The 23,854-nt window shown below is 39.3% G+C and overlaps 1 protein-coding gene across 8 annotated transcripts in view; it reads left to right on the top strand.

Annotated features, from left to right (window-relative positions):
• The first annotated feature begins 11,456 nt into the window (after nucleotides 1-11,456).
• The window catches only part of EZH2 (enhancer of zeste 2 polycomb repressive complex 2 subunit), a 100,785-nt gene continuing 88,387 nt past the window's right edge, over nucleotides 11,457-23,854 (top strand). For 4 of the 8 annotated variants that reach the window (XM_058297529.2, XM_058297526.2, XM_058297524.2 and 1 more), the window contains exon 1: nucleotides 11,457-11,592. The gene's annotated coding sequence lies outside the window, so the exon portion shown is untranslated. The remainder of the gene's footprint in view (nucleotides 11,593-23,854) is intronic. The other 4 variants (XM_058297528.2, XM_058297525.2, XM_058297530.2 and 1 more) reach the window with 3 other exon arrangements.

Raw genomic sequence — 23,854 nt, 5'->3', positions numbered from 1 at the left:
TTCTTTAAGAATATTTAGGAGCATTTTTTAAAAGTCTTTTTCTGTTATATTCCAAGTCTGGTCCTCCTCAATGATGTTTTCTAATACTTAAATTTTATCCTTTGCCTGGGCCATAACTTCCTGTTTCTTTGTATGCTTTGTAATCTTTTGTTGAAATCTGGACATTTTATTTTAATATGTTACCACTGGAATTTAAACTTTGAGGCATCTGTTCCTTAAGTTTGTATATCCAGCTAGTGTTATCACAGAACTTTCCTTAAATGCCAGGAGCAAACAAACAAAACATAACCAAAGAAGAAAGAAGGGAAAGAAGAAAACAGTTTTCCCAATTTTTGCAGATTGACCTTTGCAAGTGCTGCTCTTCAGGGCTATGGATTCAATGAGTTTAGATTATAGCTAAAAGGCAAAGCATAAGAACCATCCTGCTCCTTTCTGTTTATGCACCTTGTCTTGGGCATGTACATCTGACTCTGGGAATTTCCTCTCTTACATGGATACAAATGCCCCCTCCTCCTTAGGAAAGTTTCTTCAAGACCCAGGCACTGTACTGTATGTCTTACAGCCAATAATCCTTTGCCTCAAGCAGCAACTTGATTCCTTGCCCACAATGTTCTGAAGGAGAGCTCTATGAACTGCACTATATATTCAGGGCAAGTTCTGGAATTGCAAGTCTCTCAGACTACCACCAGACAGATTGGGCCAAACATATATGCCTTAGTATGTGCATGACAGTTTCTCTGCTCCCTATGGAACTGGGACTAGTGATTCATACTGGGAGAGCGGGCCAGCTCTGAACTGAGCCAGTGAGAGATGGGAAGGGGCCAGCCAGAGTGCTGTAAGATCCTACTACCTTTTTCTTGATTCAGTACTTGTGCTCTTACTGCAGTCCTTTATGTATTTTCTGGAGCTTTGAGAAAGATCTTTCTCCCAATTCTTGCTGATAGTTCAAAGTTTCTGTAGGGGAACAGAGCCCTAATATAACTCATTGTGTCATCTTGACTGGGCAGGCAGAAGTTCTTAATTTATCATTTTTTCCCATTATGGTGGGCACTTTTATGTCCTGTTTATGCAGTTTTTGCCTACTAAAAGACATGAAGTTTCCCTTCACATTTAGATCTACAATCCATCTGGTGTGAGGTAGAAGTTAAGATTTTTTCCCCTTAGGTATATCCAGTTGATCCAGCACCAGATATTGGAATGATTATCTTTTCCCCATTTCACTGCAAGGTCATCATTGTTTTAAATAGGTAACTGTATAAGTACAGGTCTATTTCTGGACTATTTTGTTTCCATTGGTCTGATTTACCATGTTTGTGCTGCTACTACTATCGATTACTGTAGATTTTCAAGAGGTCTTGATCTGATAGTGAAATTGCCCAGCTTCATTACTCTTCTTTATGATTGCCTTAGGTCTTATTGGTCCTTTGCATGTCACATATATTTTATTTTTATTTATTTTTTTAAAGACATTCTTGTATTAATTTTTAAAAAGATTTTATTATTTCTTTCCCCTTCCCCCCCACCAGTTATTTGCTCTCTGTGTCCATTCACTGTGTGTTCTTCTGTGTCCACTTGTATTCTTGTTGGTGGCACCAGGAATCTGTCTTTTTGTTGCATCATCTTGTTGCGTCAGCTCTCCGTGTGTGAGGTGCTACTCCTGGGCAGGCTGCACTTTTTTCGCATGGGGCAGCTCTCCTTATGGGGCGCACTCCTTGGGTGTCATCCCTGCGTGGGGGTCATCCCTGCATGGCACAGTACTCCTTGTGCACATCAGCACTGTGCATGGGCCAGGTCACCACATGGGTCAGGAGGCCCTGGGTTTGAACCGTGGGCCTCCCATGTGGTAGACGGATGCTCTTATAGGTTGAACCAAATCCGCTTCCCATTTCACATATATTTTAGAATCAACTTTTCAATTTATACAGATACAGTACATGCACATAGACACACCCAAATTATGCTGACATTTTGATTGGCATTGAGTTGAATCGCTTAATCTTCCAAATCATAAAAATGACATTTCCTTCTGTTTTAGTTTCTTTCAATAGTATTTTGTAATATTGAGTGTATAGTGCAGATCTTTCATCAGATTTATTCCTAGGTAGTTATCTCTTTCAAATGGTATATGGTATTATTTAAAAGTTTAATTTCTCTTTGTTTATTGATTTCTGTAAATTAGCTTTGTATACTGTGACCTTGCTAACTCCATTTATTAATTCTAATACTTTGACTAAGGAGTATTTCAAATTATCTGTGTATATAGCCATGTAGTCATTTTTATGTCTTCCTTTCCACACCTACCTCTTGCTGAAACCATGTTATTTTATACAATATTTTATTATTTTTTACCCCCCCCTTGCAGCTTTTTTTGTGTGCTGTCTGCTCTGTGTCCATTTGCTGTACATTCTTCTGTGTCTGTATTTATTTATTTCCCCTCCCCCCTTGCGGCTTGCTTGCTGTCTGCTGTGTCCATTTGCTCTGGCTCTTCTGTGTTTTCGCTTGTCTCCCTTCTTTTTGTTGCGTTACCTTGCTGAGTCAGCTGTCCGTGGCATCTGTGGGTCAAGTGGTGCTCTGCAGTGTGCAGGTGAGCCTGCCATCACAAGGAGGCCCTGGGACGCTAAGCCAGGGCCTCTCATATGGTATACGGGGGTTCATCTGATTGAGCCACAGCTGCTTCCCTATACAATAATATTTTTTAGTCTTTTTTTTCCCCCATTTATTTTATTCTCTCCTTTATTATAACCCAGAATGATTGTAAGATTCAGTAGTGTTCAGCTTCAAGTCTTACTTAGTCCTTTACTGGACAGGTATCACATTTGTAAAATGATAGTCTTTCTACTAAGGGGTTGGTTGTAACCATATTTTGGCTGGTCATTCCTCAGTGTCATAGTTGAATTCCTTCATAACTCCCAGATAATTTCTAGATTGTTTAAATGATTCCTTCTAGTCAATTCATTTGACTTGATTAAATCTCTCTTTTAAAAGTCTTAATGTAAATGGTAACATCTTGATCAATTTAGGTAATTTTGTGCTTGGGAAAGTAAGTAGTACAATATGGCTAGAATTTAGGGTGGTGGAGGTGTAAGAGTTAAAGCTGCAAAGGTAAGTTGGGTCCACATTAGAGAAAGGCTTACATCCATATGGTTTACTATTAATATTTCTTGATTACCAGAGCATCCAGACTCTGGTCTTTCTACAACTGCTCTTAAGAATAGCTAGAATTAACTGTTTGGGCCAATGCTGTCTCATTTCTTTTCTGCCTTCCATTTTATCCTACCTCATTACATCCCAGAAATATTACCTATTTACCAGGTACCAGAATCATTTTTTAAAATATTTATTTTACTTATTTTTCCTCACCTCCTTGTTGTTTTTCACTTGCTATGTCTGTTCATCTTCCTTGTTTCTTTAGGAAGAACCAGGAGCCAAACCTGGGACTTCTGATATGGGAGGGAAATGTCTTAATCATTTGAGCCACCTCTGCTCCCTGCTTTGTTGCGTCCCTCATTCTGTTTTTCTCCCTGCATCGTTTTTTAAAAAGATTTATTTATTTATTTTATTTCTCTCCCCTTCTCCCCCCCACCCCAGTTGTCTGTTGTCTGTGTCTATCTGCTGCATGTTTTTCTTTGCCTGCTTCTGTTGTTGTCAGCGGCACGGGGAATCTGTTTCTTTTTGTTGCATCATCTTGCTGCATCGCTCTCCGTGTGTGTGGTGCCATTCCTGGGCAGGCTGCACTTTCTTTCTCGCTGGGCGGCTCTCCTTACAGGGCACACTCCTTGCGCGTGGGGCTCCCCTATGCGGGGGACACCCCTGCATGGCAGGGCACTCCTTGCGTGCATCAGCACTGCACATGGGCCAGCTGCACACAGGTCAAGGAGGCCTGGGATTTGAACCGTGGACCTCCCATGTGGTAGATGGACACCCTAACCACAGGGCCAAGTCCACTTCCCCTCCCTGCATCTCTTGCTGCGCCAACTCGGCACACCTGCCTATTGCATCAGCTGTCTTCTTTAGGAGGCACCAGGAACCTCTGCTCCCTGCTTTGATGTGTCTCCCATCATGTCCTTTTTGTATCAGCTTGCTGTGCCTGCCATGCCAGCTTGTCATCCTCTTTTGGAGGCACTGGCATCTAAGCCAGCGATCTCCCATGTGGTAGGTGGGAGCCCAGAAGCCTGAACCACATCCACTCCCCTGTGCTAGAATCTTGATAAGCTATACAGTAACCATAGACAACAATTATTAAAGGCTTACTATGTGCCAGGCACTGTGCTAAATATTTCATATAGATTAACTTATTAAATCTTTAAAATGAAACTAGGAGGTAGTTACTATTAGCTCCATTTTTATAGAAGAAACTAAGGCTTGGAGAAGTTATCTAAGTTGCTCAGTGTGCCATAGCACTAGTAAATGGAGGAATCTTGGTTCAAAAGCAAACAGTCTGACTGCAGATTGTGTGCTCTTACTACTACATTACTTCAGAGTGGAGCAGGAAGAGGGGACAGCATCAAAGATGGCTTCACAGAATAGGCAAAACATGAGCTGGAGTTTAAAGGATGATCTGTCATATCTGGTTTCATTTGTCTTCCTGTATTAGTTATCTACTACTGCTGATAACAAATTACCTCAAAACTTGCATCTTAAAACAACATTTATTTTCTCACAGTTTCTGTGGGTTAGGGTTCAGGGCATGGGTAAGTGGGATCCTCTGGCTGAGGGTCTCTTGTAAGATCTCAATCAGGTTGTTTGCCAGGGAGGCAATCATTTCAAAGCTTAACTGGCAAAAGAGCTGATTTCAAGCTCACTCCCATGGCTATTGGCAGGCCTCAAGTCCTTGCTGGTTTTTGGCTAGACACATCAGTTTCTTGCCATGTGGGCCTCACTACAGGACTGCTCACACAGAAATCTTGCTTCCCCTAGAAAATTGGTAAAAGATATCTCAAGATGAGGGAAGTCATAGGCCTTTTGTAATCTGATTTGGAAGTGACTGCCCATTTATTTTGTGTCGGTATTCTATTAGTTAGAAGCAAATCACTAGGTCCAGACTTTGCTAGGGAGAAGGGCTGACACAAGGCACTGAATACAGGCAGGAATAATTGGGAGCCATTTTATTTTATTTTACTCTATTTTATTTTTTTGCGAACTGAAAACATTTTATTAATGGAAAATGGAATGCCTCATTAACAGAAACCTTGTCTTAAAAATGGCAGAACTAGAACACATGTATTACCAAAAAAAAAAAGAAAAACAAAAACCCTGATGTCATGTTGTATTGTGCTACAATATGGTGGTAGAATTTGCTTCTGTTTTAAAAGATTCCACAAATTCAAGGTCACGATGGCTAACAGGTTCAACAGTGCTTCTGTCTACCTGAAAATGCAGAGCACGTGGGGCTTAGCAGTGGCGGGTAAAGTGAGGGGGGTATGGGTGGGGTGAGGGTGGGGGCCCCTGCTTTGGAGCCATTTTAGAGGTTGTTATTGCTTCTCCCTTTGGCTTTCTAGGGGTGACTATTTCAATTTGATTATGGAAAAGATTAGGCGAATTTAAATAATGACCAAATTATGTTATAATTTTAATTAAAAAAAAATTTTTTTTTAGGAGGTACCTTCAATTGCTACTCCTCTGGTGAGGAGCTCAAATCTCTTACTCAAACTTTATATCCCAGGGCTCTTCATTTGTCCCACTACAATCTTCTTTTAGAGTTTACACTTTTGCCCTGTATTCTATAAGCCTAAAATAAAAATCATCAGTTTTCTATCTGTTAGGATTGAGAAATTATTTTAAGACCAAGAAGAGGGAGTTGATGTAAATGCAATGCCACAAATATAATGGTGCATTTTTTGATCTCTACAAACTCTATATGCTATTCAGATACCATCCTTAAATCAGATAGTTACTGATGGGTATCAGTTGCAATTAAATGTGAACTTCTACCCAATCTACTCAGCTACTTGCATTTAAGTCCATATAGTCTGCCTTCCCTTCTGTTCTTGTTTCTAGCAATGGTCAAATCCTCCACTCAGGCACTAGGACCCATCTCCTTTCACCTGTTCAGGGTCTGAATTCCAATCTTCTAACATGGTAAAGAATGTTGCTCCATCAATACTCTTTCCTGTGTCATCATTTTTTCCAGCTCTACCAAATCTTTCATCAACATATCAACATGGAGTCATTTTTTTCTCCCATTTTAAAATCTTTTTTAAAAATTTTAATTTCATTTACTTCTCCCCACCCCCTTATCGTTTGTGCTCACTCTGTTTGTTTTGTGTTCATCTTCCCTTTTTTGGAGGCACTGGGAACTGAACCTGGGACCTCCCTTATGGGAGGGAGGCACCTAATCCCTTGCACCACCTCTGCTCCTTGCTTTGCTATGTCACTCATTATGTTTTCCTCCTTGTGTCTCTTGTTGCATCATCTTGTTGTGTCAGCTCACTGAGCCAGCCTATTGCATCAGCTCACTTCTTTCAAAGTCACCAGGAACCGAACCAGGGACCTCCCGTGTGGTAGGCGGGAGCTCAATCGCTTGAGCCACATCTGCTTCCCTAAAATTTTCCTCAACTCCACTTATTGATCCAAAATCCTTGAGAGAATTGTCTATAATTTGTTTCTCCTCTAATTCACTATTGAATCCACCCCATTTAAAAGCTTTTATCCCCACCAGTCCACTGAAAATGTTATTAAGATCATCAGTAACTTCCATGTTGCTAAATCCAAGGGTCAAGTCTTAGACCTCTTATTTGACCTATTAGCAACATTTTATATAATTGATTATTCTCTTTTCTTTGTAACACTTCCTTCCCTTGCCTTTCAGGACACCACTTTCCTACTTGTCTTCTTTTTCACTGGTCATTCTTTCTGTCTTCATTATTTTCTCATCTCCACAACCTCTTGACATTGTAGTTCCTCAGGGTTCAAAACCTATATTTTGGGAAGTGGATGTAGCTCAAGTGATTGGGCTCCTGTCTACCATATAGAAGGTCCAGGGTTCAATTCCTGGGGCCTCCTAAAAAAACTAAAAAACAGCACCTAACAACTCAAGTGTCCATTAATAAATGAATGGGAGAACAAAATGTGGAACACACACACAATGGAATATCATTCAGCCATAAGAAAAATGAAGTTCTCAGACCTGCGGCAACATGGAAGAACCATGAAAACTTCAAGCTCAGTGAAATAAGGAAGACACATATGGGCAAATACTGCAGGAGGTCACTTATAAGAGATGACTAGAAATAGAAAATTCACAGAGACAGGAAGTAGATTAGAGTTTATCAGGGGATCATAGGAGAGAAAAGGGAGTATGTGCTTGGAAAAAAACAAAAATAAAACAGCTTGGAAAAAAAACCCCTGTCTTCCCAGATTTGGCAACACAGCAGCAAGAATAATCCTGTTAAAATAATCAAGTCAGTTCTCTACTAGAGATGTAAAAAAAGGCCCAAAAATGGCCCACAAGGTCCTAAAAGATCTGCCTGTGCTGTCCTCACTTCTTTGATCTCATCTCCTACAACTCCTACCATTCTCCCCATTTTCAGAACATATCTGGCATGCTCCCATTGCAGGGCCAGGTACTTCTTATATCCTTTGCTTGGAACGCTGTTCTCTCAGGTTAAGTGCCCATTCATTTTCGTTGGGTACTTTTTTTTTTTTTTTTAAGATTTATTTTACTTCTCTCTCTCCCCCACACACCTTCCCCCTGTTGTCTGCTCTCTGTGTCCATTTGCTGTGTGTTCTTCTGTTCTTCTCTGTTGTCTTGTTTTCTTATTAGGTGGCTCCCGGAACTGATCCTGGGACCTTCCGGAGTAGGAGAGAGGTGATTACTCTCTTGCACCCCCTCAACTCTCCGTTCTGCCATGTCTTATTTTCTCTCCTCTCTGTCTCTTGTTGCATCATCTTGCTGTGCCAGCTCTCTACATCGGCCGTCCTGTGCTGGGCGGGATTCCCACACAGGGCAGCACTCCTGTACAGGGCGACCTTCCAGCGTGGGCCAGCACTCCGCATGCATCAGCTTGCTGCTCGGGACAGCGTACCCTCACCAGGAGGCCCTGGGCATTGAACCCTGGATCTCCTTTATGGTAGATGGGAGCCCAATTGGTTGAGCCACATCTGTTTCCTTCTTTTAGTACTTTCTCAAACTTCACCTTCTTAGTAAGGCTTTCCCTGACCAAGCTTCTTTTTTTTTGGGGGGGGGGTGTAAAGATTTATGTATTTCTCTCCCTTCTCCCCTGTTGTCTGTTCCCTGTGTCTATTTGCTACATCGTCTTCTTTATCTGCTTCTGTTGTTGTCAGTGGCATGGGAATCTGTTTCTTTTTGTTGCGTCATCTTGTGTCAGCTCTCCATGTGTGCGGCACCATTCCTGGGCAGACTGCACTTTTTTCACGTGGGGCTCCCCTACATGGGGGACACCCCAGCATGGCACAGCACTCCTTGCGTGAATCAGCACTGCACATGGGCCAGCTCCACATGGGTCAAGGAGGCCCGGGGTTTGAACTGTGGACCTCCCATGTGGTAGGCAGACGCCCTAACCACTGGGCCAAGCTACTTTTTTAAATGTTACTTTAAAATTGCTTTTGCACACAATACTTGCCCCTTTTTATGCTTTATTTTTCTTGATTTTATTAATCATCTCATATGCTGTATCATTTACTTGTTTATTGCTTGTTCTTTTCCATTAGAATATAAGCTCCTTGAAGGGATTTTTCTAGTTTATTCACACTGTATTCCTAGCCCCTAGAATAATGCCTAGCACATAATAAACTTTCCATAAACACTTGTTGAATGTTGACTGAATAAATGAATGTGTGAGAAGTCAAATTAGTGAGGCTAACAGGGAAGTTCTGTAATATGCTAAAAGCCTTAACTTTGCAGGGAGTTCCTCATTTCCTCAGGGAAAGCATGAGGATATAGCTTGTACAAATAGCCAATGGAATATAATAGGGAATAAAGTGTAGAGCTACTTCCTGACTTCATGGAGTTTGTCTCTTCATTTTTGGGCTCATCAGTTAACTGTAATAGTGAATCTTTGTCTTTGTTTAACAAACATCCATTTTGGTGTTTAACCTGGCTTTCTGCTTCATCTAGGCCACTTTTTAGTAAGAAGGATACACACACACATTTGGTATTTATTGTGCCTATTGAACATTTTTTTCCCCTTTGAAGTGATCCCAATGTCTGTACAATAGTATGTTTTCTTGCATACCTGGATTGAAAGTCTTTGGATAATTTGTGTGTGTGTGGTGTAATGAAGTACTTTTCCCTCCCAAGCTTTCTGTATTTGTCAATATATAAAGAGATGCAATAATACCCTTGGTATTCAATGAAGTCCTTCTGCAATGTTTTTCAAATTATCCTTTTCTGCAGCCATCACTGTGACCTAAACTATCCTGGTTTAACTGGATAATATCATCAGTGAATGAAGACAAAACTGTGATCTATTTGCATTCCTACTTCCTGCTCCAACCCTGCCTTCATTATACTTATACTTAAATTTCACCAAGGAACTCTTAGCTGTAGTTATATTTTACACAATCACTGAGACCAGACATTTATTCTCACATCAAGTGCCCTCACTCCCTGCCTGATTAACCTAGATCTTGAGCTTTCTTCAGGATCCAGCTAAAATTTCTTTTGTGATGCTTTTTGGAACATCGTGATTTCAACATCACTCCTTGATTTTAAATGCTGTAACAATTCACATGACATTTCACTCTATTTGTTTATACACTGCTTAAATTTGTTATCTCTACTAATGTAATTTCCTTGGTATTTTAAAAAGAGTCACCTTGTATTATTTAATTGAAGAACAATTTAGGGACATGTATTTATATTTTTGTAGGCTTAACTTACTGGTGAAAAAGGAATTGTAAATTACTGATCTAAATGGAAGCATTTTACATGGAAAATGAATGTATTGTTGAATGTTAGTTATCATTGATGTTGTTACATTATTTTATAGTTATATCTCAGTTGCATAACCTACTTATTTTTGCTTTCTTCTTATAATTTATTCATAAAATAGTTGTGACTTTATTTGGATACATTTTTTTCTTTTAGTTCCCTCTGCATACACTTTCCAATATTGAATTGGTTCAGGGTATATGTGAAGGAGGAATGGCATGATGATTTAGGAAAGGATGGGGAAATTATGGGTTAATTCAAGTTAATTCTGGAGTTATTAAAAATGTAAAAATTCTCTTTTTTGGGAGTACTTTAACCGAACAATTAACAGTTGGCTATTTTTTCCCCTAGTTTAAATGGATGAGTGGTATTTTGTTCTATATATGCATCCTATTAAAAACAAATCCGTAACTTCGTTGCCAGATAAATCGAAAGTGCTGATTGTATCCTAAACAGAATATTCCTAATTCCTGTGGGTTGACACAGGTTTACTCGAAAATCATTTTTCAATAATTGAAAAATGTTGCAATCATCTTAGCACTTTCCAGAGGCGGTAGCACAAGGCAAGTCAACTGCACTCATCCTTGATAAACGATTTTTAATGCTGGCAACATGCTTGGAGCTATAAACATTAGAAGGGTCTGAAAAAGGCGCATTGAGTGAGAAATTTAAAATAACTGTAGGGTTGCTCTTTCACAGATTTCTAAAGCTATGGGCAAGGTGAAGTCGACCAGCCAAAGTCCAGCTTGGCCAAACGGATGTGGACCAGCAACAGAAAAACAACTGTTCGGCTTTTTGCTCAAGTGGCAACGCGCTTGCCCACCCACCAGGGCGCGGGAGTGTTGCTCCGGTCCTTGGCCTGAGACCAGCCGAGGGGGAGCCGGGAGACTTCAAGAGTGTCTCGCAGCCCCCAGCCAGCAGCTCGTCCTCCTCCCAGCCCCCTCCTCACCACGTCGCTACTCCCGCAGGGACTACATCCTATGCACCGGCCCGGCCCTCTGCTTCGCGCGCGGGGTAAAGAGCGCGACAGTTAAAACCGTTACCACCTCCTAGTTTTGAACTGGTTCAAACTTGGCTTTCAGCTCCCGCCCCTCCCCCTCTCGGCCCCGGGAACTCCAAGGCGGCGGTTCCCGCCAAAGGCAGGGAGCGTGGTCCCGCCCCCCGGCAGGGTTCCCGCCACCCCCACTCCCACCTCCACCCCCACCCCGTTTCCAGCTCTTAGCTCGCAGGTTGCGCTTCTGGCTTCCACAAAACTCCCCACGTCCCGGCCTGTCTGCCCACCGCCTTCTTGATAGGTACCGTGTGTTTGACGAAAGAACAAAGAGACGGCGACAGCGGCACTTGCACACTGCAATCCCCGTCCCTCAGACCGAGCCCTACACCACTGCGCGCACGCGCCGGCCCGCGCCCGGGTGTAAGTCCTGAATGTGCCTCTGTGCGTGGGTCTCCCCTCCGCGCCTCCGAGCCCGGCTGTCCCTGTGATTGGACGGGAGCCTGCCTCTCATCCCGCCAATCGGGGCGGCGCTTGATTGGAGTGGGGGGGCCAAATAAAAGCGATGGCGATTGGGCTGTCGGGTTTGGCGCTCGGTCCGGTAGCGTCCGACACCCACTGGGACACAGAAGGCAGTGGAGAACCGGCAGCGGCGGTGGCGCGCGGAAACGGCGCGCGGGAGCAACGCGGGCTGGGGCGAGGGACTAAGGTAACGCACAGCTGTCGGTTGGTACTAGCTGGCAGAGCTCTGGGAGTCCCACTGTGGGCGGCGGCGGCGGCGACAGGACATCACCGCCGCTTCTCTGCCTGTCTGGGCATAGCCGATATTGGGGTTCACCCGGGGGCACCGGTTTTGTTTGTGGTGGGGGGTGAAGAGAAGTCCCTTGTAAAGGGGTCGCGAGGTCTGGACTGGCCCGAGCGGCCCACGAGTGGGGCAGTAACGGACCCCCCGGAGATCCGAGGCGGGAGTAGGGGCGGGTGTTCGCTGGGGGGCGTGTGGAGGTCTTTTCCTCCCGGTTTCTGCCCCTCTGGAGGCGCCGGATTTGGAGTTGGGGGCGTTCCGGTGCACGGTAATGAGTGGCAGCCCCGAGCCTGAAGTCTCCTTTGTGTGGCGCGGCCGCGCCGGGGCGGCGGGAGCGCTCCGGGTGTGACGGGACAGACACAACTTGGTGGGACCTCGTCACCGAGTCCTCACTCAGACAAAGGACAGACTGTGTCTCCGGGAAGGAGCTCCGGCGTGAGAGAAGCGGGTAGTGACACTTGGTCTGACAACAGGCGGGAGAGGGGCGATAGGAGGTTCTGGCCGCGGCCTGCCAGGATGGGAAGGATTTGGTCCCCCCACCCCACGCTGACCCGGCGCCTGTGCCAGGTCGCCCCTCCCTCCCTCGGAGCACGCAGACTCTTGCGGCAGTTGCGGTGGGACAGTGTGCACGAGATACGAACTCTGAGCAGCTTCACACGTGACATTTTCCCCCCAAAGTAACCTAAAAACCCTATAGTATCCAGCCGTTCAAAACAAGGACATCTCGGGCTGCCTTATCCTTCTCGACTGGCTTTTTAAGTTTGAGGGAAGAGTGAGGATGTTCTCCCCTTTTTTTGGTTTTGTTCTTTTTTTTTTTTTTTTTTTTTTTTAAGACCTTCCTTTGAGTGCCCACGGTAATACTGTATTTTTCTCCCTCTTCCCCCCCCACCCCCCGCCAATCTGTGCCACAGGGTTATTTTTTTTTTTAAAACGGGAGGAATCGAGAGGCACGAAATTTTGGAAACTTGGTGAACGCCTAGTGAGTCCTTGCTCTCCAAAGAATCATAATCTTAAAAAAAATTACAAGCTTTTTTGGGCAACTTGTCTGGTAACATCTGAGAATGGCGACAGGTGCTATCATTGAGTAAGCGATTATTTCCCAGTTCCCCAGGGGTTGAATGAAGATGATTTGGTAGAAATAGTTGATCAAAATAAAACGCCTATGACAAATGTATTTAGATTATCTGGTTAGCAATTTCTTATTAATGGTCTCGTTTTCCGTGAACAATAGCTTTTCGAGTAATAAAAAACTAGATGGCAGAAATGTTTGTCATCTAAGAAATTGACTGTGTGCTGCCCACAGTTAAACTAAACTTCCTTTGTTTATCACAGAGTCTGTAAAATTTCAATTCATTTGGAAAGAAAAATAAGCCATTGGTATTTAAAAATATTTTTGTTCAAGGCTTATTTTCTAGGTTTCAGAGTCCATTATCGGTTTAGTTTTACAGCGTTTTAGTGAACATTAAAACACTTATTTTGGTCACAACACTAATGATGACACGATTGATTTATAGACTGTACTTTTAAGTATTTTGGGGTTTATTTCCGTTACTCTTCATTCATAAGCACTAGCAGTTATTTCACGTTTAGAAATAAAAGATAGAACAAGAATATAAGCTAGCGTATTAATAATTTTATTTGCAAGAAAACGAAAGTATTTAAGAACTATTTTAATTTCCTGTTTATAGTTCCTGAAGTTAGGAATAGATAGGATTCTGTTTCTAGAAGTAAAGGTCAGAATCCTCTTCCTTTTTTGAAGATGTGAGGGAATGTAATGTTTAGAGTCCTGAAAACGACAAAGGAAAATTGAGTATTTAATTTTTGGGGGGATTGAATGTATTCAAAGAAAAATTTAGAGAAACATAGGCACTCTTCTAATTTTCATTGTCCTGTCTGACAAAGATCTAGAAGGCTTCTGTTAACTTACGGATTCATAAAAATGGAGGCGTAGAAATGCGTGTAAAATTCTTTGTTACAAACATTTGCGGTTGTGGATACCATTCAACAGACTTTGAAGCATTGCTCCAGGTGTTGAGGGAGACATTTAAATAATGTTTACGTTTATATTAGTTACTGATAATTTTATATTTAAAAATCCTACTGATTATCTTGTCCATTTTTATAAGCTGAGCCAGTTATGCAGATTTTGGCAGAAGTTTGGGTATTTTACGATAAGAAATTCTAATTTTGTCCTTCTGTAGACTGTATTTGATAAGTACTGTCTTTGTACGTACCACAAGATATTTTTTAAGAAGTCTCTTTGGGAAGTTTGTTTTTAAAAATTAAAAAAAAAATTTTTTTTTTTGCCTGTGTGGTTGAATTGAGAATATATTCAATCGAGGTTAAGTACCAGTAATGAAAAAAACACCTGTTGATTTAGTGTCGTTAGGCAAAAAAAAGTTCAAATACTTATAGCCAGCTTAGCTTTGCATGGATATATGTGTACATGCTAGTCATTTAAAATTTTTAGGCACATTTCCTCAGGCCGCTCTGGTGTTCTTCCAGGTTATCTTCCATCCTTTGAGCTGGCATGCTCAGAGAGTATGAATTAATTTCAGTATTGGCCTAAATAACAGCAATTAAGAAAGTTGATCTGCTTTTTAAAAACCAAGGAAAAAAATCCTTTGACAATATGATGCATTCTTAGGTCAATTATAAGTGACTTACGCATTAGCCTTGAAGTCTTTATGTCAGCTCAGATGATGAAAAAATTTTCTGTAAATTATAAAGTGTTCTGTATGCATAAGAGAAACCTTTAGTTTGGGAGACAGCTTGAATCTAGAGGAACAGTTCATTAAATTGAAAGAAGGATTCATGGTCAAGTGATACGCTTCAAGAGGCCTTCCCTGAATTCCCAGACACTCTTGTGTTCCCACACTTTGTTCATACTTTTTTTTAGCATGTATCAAATTGTATTGTAATCGCTTGCTTGTGCATCTCCCTTCACTATAAGTGCCTTTAGGGCATCAGAGGCTGTCTTATTTTTATTTGTATACCTTGTACCTAGCTTGATGGTTGCTAAAACAGGGGTTTTTACTAATTGAATGAAAAATAATTTAACAAACTTGCAAAGCAGACCGTATATATTAACATTTATGATGTGAGGAATTTTGGAAAGTGCATTCTTGTTGAGAGGCAGTGATTACAAAGAAAATTACCAAGGTGAAGAAGTTCCATGGTTTCTTGTAGTTCTAATATTCTTACACTCAAATCTGAATATCCTTTAGATGCAACTGTTGCTATTCGTATTTGAGATGCCTAGACAGAACTTGATGACCCTGTATATCCACCATATACTATCTGCTTAAGTTATGAGAAATGTTGCTATTAATGCTCTTTGAGCAAAATTACATAAGGGAAAGAGCAAGAAGGTAGTAAATCTCTTACTTGAAAGCTCTGTTGCTATAGTTAATGAATTCTTTACTGGAGTAATTCAAAAGATTTTGAAGCTAATATCTGGAGGTAGTGAAACTAATTACGGGCCATTTATTGGGATGCTCCCCATTATCTTGTTTTAGAACTATATGATAAATGTAGATTAGCAAATCCAATAATAATGCAGAAGTTATAACTGATTAATTTCTAAGATGGTTGTACTATTCCATATCTTGCCACTGCACTACTTGGTACAAAAATATGACAAAAATGAATATTTATTAAAGTGCCTGCTATTTGCCAGTTGCTTTATTTCTAATTCTTAAAAAACCATCGATAGGGAAACTAGTTTGGAGAGGTTGAGAATTTGTCCAGGATCATCCAGTAGAAATTTGGAGGCAGGATCCAAACTTAATGCTATTTGATTCATCTATTCCATATTATCTATATTATTCATATTATTTGCTGGCCTCCAAGAAGACTGAGTGTATTTGAATCAGTGAGAAAGATACATTTTAAAAGTGAATAATTCTCCTTTTATGGGAGGAGAAATAATGATGCTCTAGATTAAAAGATGTCTTGTAGGATTGCTTTCTTAGACCGAGTGTAATATGCAGCGAGCAGTCTAGTAGAGTTTTAAGAGTGCCTCTCTGGAGTCACATTGCTTGGGTTCCAATTCCTGATCTGCCAATTTGTACTTTGGGCATCTGTATGTCCAACATACAGCTTGGGCAAGTTGTCCACCCCATGTTTAAATTTCCTTATTTAGTTGGTAATAATGACAGTATTTATCCCGTTTGTTGGTTGTGAGGATTAAATTAGTATGTGTGAAACTCTTAGAACTATACCTGGCACAGTGTTTGATAAATGAATTTTGATTATTATGCCACTATTGTTTTTTAAGAGTTGATGTACTTTCTTAATGGAAGAAAGTAAGCACTTTTCAAAGTTTAAATCTGTACCTAGGGCCCATTAAATAAGGAATATGGTGTTGCATATGTATTTTGTCTAATTCTATTAACCTAGAAATATTTTTATTGATTACATATTCTATTAACCTAGAAATATTTTTATTGATTACATAAAAGTCAATTTAAGATACTGAAACAAAGTTGACCTTTATAAAATGAAAACTTTTTTGATCCCTGTAATCCTGTTCTCTGTGCTTAACAGTTTGGTGTATATTCCTCCCAAACTTTCCTATCTGTTCATAATACTTATATTTTATATTTTATACCTGTACTTTACAAAAATGGGATCAAGTTTTTGAAAGGTCAATATAGAGATGTATTTCATTTAAAAAATAGCTGATATTTTTTAAAGTTGTTAAAAAAACACACCCCAAACAACAAAAAGACCCAAAGAAAAATATGTTACAGAGACTGTATTCAGTCTGCCAAGTCTGAAATACTTACCATGTTGTTTCTTACAGAAAAAGTTTGCCATCCCTTGCTCTATGCTATTAGGCTGTACTTCCTCTATAAGTAGTATGTAGTATTCCTCCAGTTTATGAATGTGTCATATATATAGTAAACCAATCCCCTCTGTGATGGACATTGCTTTCTTTCTTCAAAAGAAGTGAATCTTTAAAAAAAAAGTGAATATCTGCATATATCTTTGACATTGTATGTCAGCTTTCTATAAGGAGAAGTACCCTTTCAAGATTATGCACACTTCAAGTTTTAATGGGTATTAAAATCTTTAATGGATATTAAAGATCTTCGTAAAAAGATATTTTTAGTTTACAAAATGAAACTCATTGGGGTGTAATTTACATATAATAAAATGCACACATTTAGAAGAGTTTTGATAAATGTGTATATACCTGTGTCATCACCACTTCACTTAAGGGATATAATTAATCCCGCCCCAACTGCGAATCAAATTTCTCCTGTTAAAGAACTTCGTATAATAGCATTAAACAGTATATGTGCTTTTGTGACTGGCTTTTTTCGAGCGTGTTTTGAGATTTATCCATGGTTTTTGCTTGTATCAGTAGTTCCTTTTTATTTGTGAGTAGTATTCCACTGTGTGAACATACCACAGTTTATTCATTTACCTCTTGATGGACACCCGGACTGTTTCCAGTTTTTGGCTTTTTAAAAAAATGTTAAATGTTAAGATTTTATTTTTAATTTTAATACACCAGAAAAGTTATTTTTTTAATATTGTGATATAAAATTATTTTTTAAATATTGTGGTATAATATTGAAAATAACAATTCCAGCATTGCTGTGATTTGCTCTGTGAGGCTTGTAGGAATGGGCTTCTATTTGAACATAGACTGTGGCGTCCCTAATGGCTGTTATTAATAAAGTTGCTATGACCGTTTGTGTAAGTTTTTTTGTGAGTGTATGTTTTAATTTCTCTTCGGGTCAATACCTTGGAGTTACACTGCTGGGTCATTTGATAAATAAAGATTTAATTTTATAAAAAACTGAAGTGTTTTCCAGAAGTGGTTGTGCCATTTTTACATTGAGTTTTTTACATTGCAAGAGTTATAGTTTCTTAACATCTTCACTGCCACTTGGTACTGCCAGTCTTAAATTTTAGCTATTCAATGAGTATGAAGTGTCTCACTGGCGTTTTTTTTTTCTTCCCCTCAGTGGCGTTTTAATTTGCATTTCCCAGATGGTCAGTGATTTTGACCATCTTTTCATATGCTTATTGACCATTTGTATACTTTTTTTCAAGCCTTTTGTGCATTCTAAAAATTTGGTTGATTGTCAGATTGAGTTGTAGGAAATCTGTATATTCTAGGTACAAATTCTCTGTCAAATATATATATATGTTTTGTGAATAGTTTCTCCTTTTTAGTTTGTGTGAATTTTTTACAATGTACAGGTCAAGTTGAATAGTGTTAATTCTAGAAGCAAAATTGTTTAAATTCATATAAGTTTTGAGTAAATGAGTTAATTTTCCCATCAGTCATTTCCTTTAATTCTTAGTATAATAAAATGTCATGTGTTTGCAGAAACATGTAACATAAAAGAATACCATTTATGGTGTTAAGTGTGTGGCAGTGGGAAGTTAAGCTATCTAGTTTTAAATACAGAAAGTGATAATATTTAGTAATTCTTTAAAATTTTGATTTTGGGTAATTCAGACCTTGTCATTTATCCTTAAATCTTTTCTGCCTTTCAAAGGATAACATGAAAATATTAAAAGTAATTTAAAAAATAATCTCGATCTTAGGATCTGGTATGTAGAAGTGATGAAAGATTGCCAGCCTTGGTCTATTTTTTTTTTTTTTAAGATTCATTTATTTATGGCTTTTCATGGTATATACTCAGTTTCTACATACTATTTTACTTATGCAAAATGTCAGTTCTTTGTTTTGCCTAACCCCTAACTTGCCCCACAATAATTATGTTTTTCTTCGTTATACAAGTATTAATGTGCCCTTTCCTTCTCTGTCATTAAAAAAGGGGAAAAAAACAACAAGCTTTTAGGATTCTGTGTGTCATGTATCACCCTAAGAGATCCTGTCATTGCCCAGCTCATTCTTCTTATTGGTTGTGGATTCAAGTGAGGCTCTTAAAGCTCATTCCTGGGAGTCTTAACAACTCAATTCACTTGATTAGTTTTATACCTTTCCCCTGTTGAACTTGACTGGTCTTACTACAAGTCTCTGGGAAGTTTCACATGGAGATTCTGTGCCTTGTCCTTTTTCTGGAATATCTTCCCAACCATTTTAGCATCTCAAGGTGGCTTTTTACCTTATATGGCTTAAGACAGCCCTCCCTCTTTCAGAGCTAATTAGCTACCTTATCTCCTGTTTAAAAAGAAACATAACACATGTATTACACTTTTGTGCTTTTCTTTCTCCCTCCCTTCTTCATTTTAAGTTCAAGGGAAGGAATTCTGTTTTATTCACCTATATGGTGAACTTAAAAAAGATACTAATAAAATTTTCATTAAAAATTTGAAATACCTCTTAAGCAGCAACTCAATAAATAAAATAGCCTCCCCCCAAAAACAACCTATAAGAATCTATCAAGTGGGTTTTACATGGCTATACTGTTCAGCATCCAGCAAATTTTGCTAGCTGCTGCCATGATACTGATATTATACAATTTTAAATTTATGTCCATAATAGATTGTTGATTAAAGTCAAAAGCTGGAGAAACGGATGATGGAAAAAAGTGAAGGAGGAACATAAAAATGATGACTCTGCAAATTTGTCTTAAGATTGTCTTTGCTTCTCAGTAGTATTTGTAAGAGCCATATTCATATGTAGCATATCAAGCTATCTCCAGAAAGTTTTTTTTTTAAAGGACAAAACCTCATGACTATTTTATCCTTTTTAGTGCTTTGGTTTTTGATATTAAGTACCTTCTTTTCATATAATGCTGAGACAAGCTTGTTAGCCAACATGAAAATTTAAGAAAATTGGTTTATTTTCTTTATACAGTGAAAGAATTTCAGACATCTTTAAAGCAGACTTTGTATGTTTTTGATGTGGCCAAAACTATAGAATATAGTGTGATATCACTGTATTCTATTCATAGGTACAGGAGTTCCTACCAATGGAACTAATCACCTTTTTTGAGAACCTTCTCTTTGCTGAATAAAGATGCAGTCCCCAAACCAAACATTTTACCTTTAAAATTGTTGAAAATCACACATTTTAATTATTTAAAAATAAATACTATTCATCATTTGTTAAATAGGAAAAGTAGACTCTGTCTTTATGGATATAAAAGATTCTGTTATGATCTGTTATACATTGGGTGGGAAAAAGCTGCAGTGTGAGTTTCCTTATTCACCAAATTCTAATCTGAAATGTTGCTATATTCAAATTATATTTAATCTCAGTGCTAACAAAATTGCCAAAATTATTTTTGAAGAGCCAAAGGAGTTTCTTATAGGTCTGTCCTTCAATGAGGGGTTCTGTTGGTGTCCATAGACTAAGGAAATGGCACTTAAAGGCATTTTTATTTCCTGGAGACTTGATTGTAGGGTGCACTGAACTTAAATACTGAAACTACCTAGTTTTACTAGGTTGTAGGATACCTGGAAACCCTGGGAGGTTTTGCTAAACTTTGGGATTAGTAATTTGAATCACCCATTCTATTTATGATTTAGTCTTAAGAATATAGAATGAATTGCATCTTATTTGGGGATTAATCAGGATCGAAGGCAAACAAGACAAAAATAGCATGTAGGCAAAATTACCTGTGAAAAGTTCTTAGGAAGATGCCATATAGCATTACCTTCTCTTTAGGTCCCAAACCAGCACAGTTTTCCTCTAGTATAACAGGTTACTGTTCTGTTGAGGTCAGAGTTTTGTTAGTTTGCATCTAGATGCTAATGCCGCCTTAGGAAAAATACGATTGACACTAAAATCACTCTGAATGGCCAAATAGGAGAGACATACAGAACAGGTTGTGGGAATGGCAGGTTACCTATCTTTGTTCTCTTTTGTTACCTATCTCTTGCTTGTTTAGGCATACACTTACTGGTATGTAGAATGGATCCTTTGTATTACCTAAACTGAGTTTTTTCTTATAAAATGTTGCTAAATGTACTTAAATTTGTGTAAGTTAATTAAATGTTGGCATATTTGAGGTAGAAGATTTTAAATAGGTTTCTTAGGAGGAGGAACATCTGGCATCAGACTTATCTCCCTTTTCTATCAAATGGATGTTGAAGAATCAACATGAATCTCATGTCTTATCTTGGAATTACAAATGAACGGTGTATGTCATAGCTTTAGTTTCCAGTAGATAGTTTTTTGTTCTATTTACTCTCCACAGTGTCTCAGTAATGAGTACATACCCAATACAGTAAGAGGGTTTAGCTTATAAAGTAGATTTAGTGGGAAGCAGATGTGGCTCAAGCAGTTGGGTGCCTGCTTATCACGGGTAAGGTGAAGGTGGGGGGGGAGGCCCCGGGTTTGGTTCTGGTGCCTCCTAAAGAAGACTGGCAAGACAGTGAGCTGACGCCATGAGATGATGCCATGAGGTGATACAACAAGCAGGAGCAGAGGTGGCTGAAGGGATTGGGTGCCTCCCTCATGGGAGGACATGGGAGGTCCTGGGTTCTGGGTTCTGTTTGAAGAGAACAGTGAGCATAAAAAAGGGGCAGGGAAGTAAGTAAAGTAAATCTTAAAAAAAAAGATTTAGTATCATTTTCGAAGAAAACTTTAGATGTCGGTTTGGTTTGTGACTCTTATTTATTCAGATTCTTTAAAACATAATTCAGCTCTCCAATTGGTTTAAATGGCTATTTCTATTCTAATACATGTCTTTGTAAATTGATACTACTTTCTAATAAACACAGGAATGGTGGTCTGTGTGGTATGTTGAGCTCAGAGTTTACTCTTGCTGGAAGGAGGAAATGATCTAGTTTTTCTTAGAAAACATAGCATTATAGAGTCTACTTGCTGCAACAATCAAGTTATTGTTATCTATAATTTACTTAAGAGTGCCACATCACTAAAATTTTCTTGGGTTTTTTTTTTTTAGCATTGCTTAAACCAGGGTTATAAATAAGAGCTTTTTAAAATTTTTTCTTTTACTGTATCACTAGTCACAGGCATATACCACGACTTCTTAAACACAAATGCTGTTCTGTATAGTTTCTCTTCTGTAGTTGCATGTACAAGTAATTCACGTAAGTGCAGGCACAGGGAAGCGGATGTGGCTCAAGTGATGGGGCTCCTGTCTACATTAAGAGAGGTTCCAGGTTCAGTTTCTGGGGCCTCCTAGTGAAGGCGAACTGGCCCATGTAGAGATCTGGCCTGCGTGGTGAGCTGATGCAATAAGATGATGCAACAAAAAGGAGACACAGAGGAAAAAAGACAATAAGAGACACAACAAGCCAAGGAACTAAGGTGGCTCAAGCAGTGATTGCCTCTCTCCCATGTTGGAAGGTCCTGGGATCGGTTCCCGGTGCCTCCTAAAGAGAAGATGAGAAGATAAGCAGACACAGAAGAATGTGCGGAAAATGGACACAGCAGACAGTGAGCAGAAGTGGCAAGGCGGGGGAGAATACATTTTTTTAAAATCTCAAAAAAAGTGCAGGTACAAAAACACCTGTTTCTTACTCATTTAAATCTCACAGGATTTAATACTTTGAGAATGCGCGTTCCTTTTTTAATATTTAATTCATTTTTAATTGTAAAATATACATTACAGTCATGTTCAGTGAACAATTATTTTATGTTAAGTACATTGACAGTGCTGTTGACCTTTTTCATTACTATATTTTCAGACTATTTTCATCATCCCAATCAATAAATTCTTTAATTTAAAAACTTTTTATTTTGAAATAATTTCAAACTTACAGGAAATTTTCAAAAATAATACAGAAAGAGTGTATTGAACTCTAGTGTACCCCCATGCAGATATCCAGATTTACGAACTAGTAGCATTTTGCTACTTTTGATATGTCATTTGATCCAATTGTATCTACCTATCATCTATATGTCTAGCTGATCTGTCATCTATCGTCTAAACATTTGAGGGTAGGTTGTATACATCATTTTCCTCTAGTACTTAACATTGCCATATATAGTTTCTTAACAATAGGCAGCCACATTGAAACTTAATAGATCTGAAGCACATTTCCACACATTTAGAATCCACCTTATTAAGCATTCTATATACTTTCAGCATCAACTTTCCCTTCTCAGCCCACATTCTATCTCCTAGTAACCTATATAGTTTAACTCCATGGGTTTACTCATCATATTTAATTCATATTAGTGAGACTAAACAATATTTGTCCTTTTCTGTCTGGCTTATTTCACTTAAGGTTCATCCATGTTGTCATATCCTTCCTGACTTCATTTCTTCTTACAGCTGAATAATAGTATTCCATTGTACGTATATACCGCATTAAAAAAAGTCCATAGAGCAGTTAAACTCTGTGGACACTTGGCTTGTTCTCATCTTTTAGCAATTGTGAATAATGCTCCTGTGAACATCAATGTGTGTGTATCTGTTGTCCTCACTTTCAGTTCTTTTGAATATATTCCTGGTGGGATTGCCAAATCATATGGCAGTTCTATATTTAGCTTCCTGAGGAACCGCCAAACTCTCTTCCACAGAGGCTGCACCATTTTACCTTCCTCCCAACAGTGGTGGAGTGTTCCCATTTCTCTGCATCCTCTCTAGCACTTGCAGTTTTCTATTGTTTTTTTTCCCTCAAACAATGACCATACTGTAAGGCCTAAGATACTATGTCGTTACCGTTTTATCGTTTTGATCTGCATTTCCTTAATAGTGATGTTGAATATCTTTTCATGTGCTTTTTAGTCGTATTTCTTTGGAAAAATGTCCAAGTCTTTGGCCCATTTTTTAATTGTGTTGCTTGTCTTTTTATTGTTGTATAGTCTTTATGCAACATAAAGATCAAGCCCTTATCAGATATGTGGTTTCTGAAAAATTTCTCCCATTGAATAGGTGCCTTTTCGTCTTTTTTTTTTTTAAAGATTTATTTATTTCTCTCCCCTCCCCCCCCACCCCTGTTGTCTGTTCTCTGTGTCTATTTGCTACATCGTCTTCTTTGTCCACTTGTGTTGTTGTCAGCGGCAAGGGAATCTGTGTTTCTTTTTGTTGTGTCATCTTGTTGTGTCAGCTCTCCATGTGTGCGGCATCATTCTTGGGCAGGCCTCACTTTCTTTCGCGCTGGGCAGCTCTCCTTACGGGGCGCACTCCTTGCGCGTGGGGCTCCCCTACGCGGGGACACCCCTGAGTGGCAGGGCACTCCTTGCGCGCATCAGCACTGTGCATGGGCCAGCTCCACACGGGCCAAGGAGGTGTCTGGAGTTTGAACTGTGGACCTC

Source organism: Dasypus novemcinctus, chromosome 5, assembly GCF_030445035.2.
Source record: "Dasypus novemcinctus isolate mDasNov1 chromosome 5, mDasNov1.1.hap2, whole genome shotgun sequence".
Classification (NCBI taxonomy): domain Eukaryota; kingdom Metazoa; phylum Chordata; class Mammalia; order Cingulata; family Dasypodidae; genus Dasypus; species Dasypus novemcinctus.
This window is presented reverse-complemented; position numbering and strand designations above follow the sequence as displayed.